The sequence below is a fragment of the Chinchilla lanigera genome, unplaced genomic scaffold, assembly GCF_000276665.1.
Source record: "Chinchilla lanigera isolate Chin_1 unplaced genomic scaffold, ChiLan1.0 scaffold00003, whole genome shotgun sequence".
NCBI lineage: Eukaryota > Metazoa > Chordata > Mammalia > Rodentia > Chinchillidae > Chinchilla > Chinchilla lanigera.
This window is the reverse complement of record NW_004955404.1, coordinates 19085635-19090436: the sequence shown is the minus strand read 5'-3', so window position 1 is coordinate 19090436 and position 4802 is coordinate 19085635. Positions and strand designations below refer to the sequence as shown.

The window sequence follows — 4802 nt, the reverse complement described above, 5'->3', positions numbered from 1 at the left end:
TCTTCTCTCTCTCTCTCTCTCTCTCTCTCTCTCTCTCTCTCTCTCTCTCGATAACCACTGAGCTTCCATTCATTTTTCCCTCTTTTCATTAGGTTCTCTTTTTCCTGCTAATCAGACCATTCCTACCAATCTCTTTTCAAGCTTATTGATTTATTTTTCTCATCTCCAATCTACTGTTAGGTGTATTCACAAAGGTTAAATTTCAGATATTATATTTTTCAGTTTTTCATTAAGTTCCTTTATAAATTATTAATTAAATATGTTAATTTTGTCAGGAATTAATTTGCTAAATTTACTAGTAATTGGAGGTACTATTATGACTTTGTGCTCACTGCTAAGGTGTGTCACCACTGATAGAAAACCTTCCCTGAAAAGTACATCTGTGTTAGGTGTCTCCTTTATGTACCTAGAAAATCTTGTGTATACCTCCATCATTTTTTCTCTTCTTGAATATTTTAGCAGTAGGAAGTGTTCATCTGGAAAGTGAGAACTATCTCTTTCACTTTCCCGCAGCAGCAGAATGAGGACAAATGTTGTGAGGCCAGTGGACACAATGAGAACATGTTTACTAAATGAATAAAAAAATAAATTATTATATGCCTTCAATAGGTCTTTGAACCTATTGAATTTTTATGTCTCAACTACTATGGCCCCAATGATGGGTTTATTACATATTCTGTAAAAATAGTAAAGCTCCAGAGCTACAGTTTGCTCATGCTCTTTTTCTCTTTGGAGTCCAATTCTCTTATTTACTTTACACCCTCCCTGCTTTATCAGAGTCGTTGATAACCCAGCATGTAAGTATTATGCCTTCATTCTATGCATGAACCAGTCATCTTCTTTGATAAATTGGATGAACACGACTTTGTGAGATTTTCCTAATCAATGCAACATTTATTTTCTTGAAAACGTACCTGTCTATGATGATCCATCCGATTTCTGAGACCCGATGTACCCACTGTGCATGTTTCTCTCTGTTTGTGTGGCTAGAACCTCTAGATATGGTGGAATTGTCATTTCAGCGATTATGTTACACTTTTCAAGACTACAGACATCAGAGCAAACTACTGAAACATTCTTTCGCTGGCTTTAGAGAAATATGGTTCCCTGTTGTCAGAGGTGTTCCTGACCAGGACCTGAGACAAGCCTTCACGGCATGAAGACAACACCAGAACAGCAGCTACCGGAAACAGGAACATCCGTTCTATAGCCAGAAAAATTGAGTTCTGTTAAAATCCCTGTAAACTTGAAAGTGAGCTCTGAACTCCAGATAAGAATGCAATCTCTTCCAAAACTAAATTAAACTGAAAACATCTGGAGCAGAAGATGTGGCTTGACCTGGATCTGTATTCCTGCACCAGGGGAATATGCTACACTAAATGTCATAATTCCATTCCTAGGAATTATGTGTTTTGGGTTACTGTTAGTGTAGTAATCTTGTTACCTTGTGCCTCAGTACAAAACAGATGCCTCCTTGGTCCTCACTTCTGTCGGTAACCACAGGTGAATTTCCGGTGTGCTTCCTGATTAACTTCAATGTTTTTCTTAGGAACATGTTTTGGAGACCTCACACCAGTCCCTTCTTTTTTATAATGGACATTAGCTTGAATGTTGCCTGTATGCTTTTTTTCACTGGTCTCTATCAGATGTAAGAGTTTTTGCTTAACAATGCTTCACTCTGCTCCACTAGTTAGATACAAAACTGTCTACTTCTAATAAATTGCCACCACTTATCAGCAATTAACGCCAGCCTAAAATAGAAGAGAAAGAACCTCCAAGGATTAGAGAGGAGAGCTTCACTTTCTGACCTTGTGATCTGTGTTTAAAAGGCAAGCTTTGCATTTGTGTGTTCCTGGAGTGTTATTAAATGGAGTCCTTAATTTGAATAATATAAATTTGTCTTTGCATAATAATGTGAACATTAATCTTCACAATACAATTGTGTGAAGACATGGGATGTATCTTTATCTGCATATTATCATATATTTGATTTCAACAAGGTTATTTAAAGGATAGTGGTGAAGCTGATGCCGGAGGCAGTCTTTTTAGATGTATCATACCTACACATGCTGCTCACCTTGCCACTTCCTAAGAAAATATAATTATTTATGTTTTTAACTCAAGCTTTATAACATTCATAAAGCACTTACTAAACCTCTTTTTTTCTTTTTTAAAATGTTTATGCTATTTGCAAATATTTTAGGGAAAACTTCAAAAATATATAGCAGAATTAAAAGAATATTACAGTCCCCTTCCATATATCCATCAAGACCCTACCATTGACAATTTCACTGTACCTCATTTATTACCTGTCTATGCATCATTCTACCCTTTTAGCATTTTATTTTTTTTTGTTTTGCAAAGTAAATTTCAATGTCAGTTTAATTTTCCAAAAATATTATTCATGTCATTAAATTTCACCATTTAATTTTCTTTCCTTTTATATACAAATCCATGTCCAGATCTTAAGTATATATGGTCTCAATTTGGACAAACCTGTGTCTTTTGAAGTACCCAGAGAACGCTGATAAGTTAATTCAGTTTATAAATATAAGACAGTTTTTGTGATCTTTATAGCAACCTGCCCCTAGCTCAAAGTATTGCCTAAAATTAAATTTATGTAAACCACCAGTTTTTCCTGTTAAGTTGAACCTTTGGAATATACTTTCTCAGTCTCACGCTGAGGCCATTTAATTTAGAGAACTGCTTTGCCTACCATATCATAGTCTTAATGCTCATTCCTTTTACTCCTGATCAGTCTGCTTCCTCGAGATGTGGAAAACCTTTGCTGACAGCCAAGGCCAGGGAATCTTTCACAATGAGCCTTTTGACAGTGGTGACGGAAGTCCTTCTCTCTCTGAGTCCTCTCTGGTGACTTTAGTTTAGGGAATTTTGTAAAGTGGTCATAAAGCTCTTTGTTTAGGTCACAAGGTGGTACTGAATTACAACACAACAGGACTGCTAATTCCAATTTGCTGAAATAGACACACAGACCAGGGTGAGGGGGAAAGGATTCAATGAGAATGAGTCTAGTAAGAATATTTTTTCTATCTTATTTGATTATGATAATTGCTGTATTTAATTTGCATAAGAACTTTCAAGAAGGAAAGAACACAAAAAAAGCACAGCACCACTCCTTAAACAATAGGAACTTGGTGTAAATTAGAATATGTCTAGACACAAGATCCTTTTCCACTCAGAAAAAGGAAATAATCTTCAAATGAGGGTGAAAATAAACTGCAAATGGTAATAAACATGTGTATGAATGTGTGCATATGAATCTTAGTTTTGTTTCAGAACCTGGATCCAGGAGAATTCATTTCACAAAACAATAGTATTTATTGAACCACTGAAGGCTCTTATCACAAGGAACTCAGTGCTTATAAAAGTTGTGGGACATTGAAGACCAAGGCCCAGACTGAGCTTCAGAGAACAGTTGTCAGACAGCAGTGCACTCTGGCGCATTCTTGTGTTGAAGGTGAGAAGTTACCACCGTATGGAACCGTGGCAACTGGAAAACAGTAGAAGCAGGATGCTCTTTCTGGCATCTCTCATGTTTCCGCCTGGTAGATGCACATAAAGAAATTCTCTCACCTACCTGGCCTAACAAAAAAGATCATCGGAAGAGTTCTGCCTTCCAGAAGCCAAGAAGGACTTGAACAAAGAGTCTCTGCTAAGCTTTCTCCATTTTGCTACCTCTAAGTTATACCATCTTCTTGTCCAATCACACTTCAACAAGACGGTCCACTCTCAACTGACTCTAAGCATAAATATGCATGTGCTGAATTTTTCGGTCTTCATTTCTGAAACTTCCAATGTCACATTAAACCTTAGTTAACTAAATCTGTTCCCCATTCTTTTATTAGTAAGTGTTTTGTCGTATAGGTGTCAGCCGTGGAAGAAAACGAAATTGCTTTTTCTTTCCTTTAGCTGCCAAAGCATCGAGGGATCTGGAGACTGGGGAGCACAGCTCCAACGGAGAGAGTTCAAGGCTGTGAGAAAGGGATTTCCCCTGCCTCCGCTTCTGCCAGTGACCCTGTCCCTGTTGCGTGTCCCTCTCTACACCTAGAAAATGCAGAAACTTTTCACATTTTCCCCCAAACTTATTTTTAAAAAGAAAATCTATGCTATACAACAACCAACTCTTGTAGGAAGCAAGTTGGTGAAAATGAATTGAATTTCAAGCTGCAAGATATAAAAGAAGATGTGCTGAATGAGCAAATCTCTATTACTACAGATACTGTGATCTCTCACAGTTTCTGCTGTGTTCTGTTTATTCAAAGTTGCTTACTTAGTTGAATGGGCTAGTTCATATTTAAGGTTGTACACAGAATTATTCTATTTTCTGACTAAAAATGTATCCTTAAAAATAATTTTTCTTATTCTGAATAGTCATGCTCATATAACTTAAAATAAATCTGAAATTAAATTGAATATAAATGGCAAGGCAAGTGATGTGAAGGAAAAATGCTTTCTTTGAAGTTAAAAAGTATGCAAATTATATCATTCTGATGAATCCGTGTAAGAGCTTAACAAGGGAAGACAGTCAGTTTCCACTAATTAATTAGAAAACAGAAAGAAATCACATCAAGTGAATGAATAAATATGGCCACGCGTTTCTTCAAGAGTTTCAGTTAGGTTTGCTGAAATCAGGTCATACGTGGTGCTCCATGCTCATCCATTCTTGACGGAGTTGGCTCCTGTCATGTGGCAGACACTGAGAACAAAGGGGTTAACCCAATTTCAAGTTTGTCTTTGATGTACTTCTAAATCTCCTCTAGTGAGAAATGAAAGTGAATTGC

The 4802-nt window shown here is 36.7% G+C and overlaps 1 long non-coding RNA gene across 1 annotated transcript in view; it reads right to left on the bottom strand.

The window, feature by feature from the left end:
* Nucleotides 1–2847, bottom strand: part of LOC102004137 — a 50714-nt gene extending 47867 nt beyond the window's left edge. The window contains exon 1 of the long non-coding RNA XR_259319.2: nucleotides 2717–2847. This is a non-coding gene — a long non-coding RNA (uncharacterized LOC102004137). The remainder of the gene's footprint in view (nucleotides 1–2716) is intronic.
* Between the last annotated feature and the right edge of the window lie 1955 nt (nucleotides 2848–4802).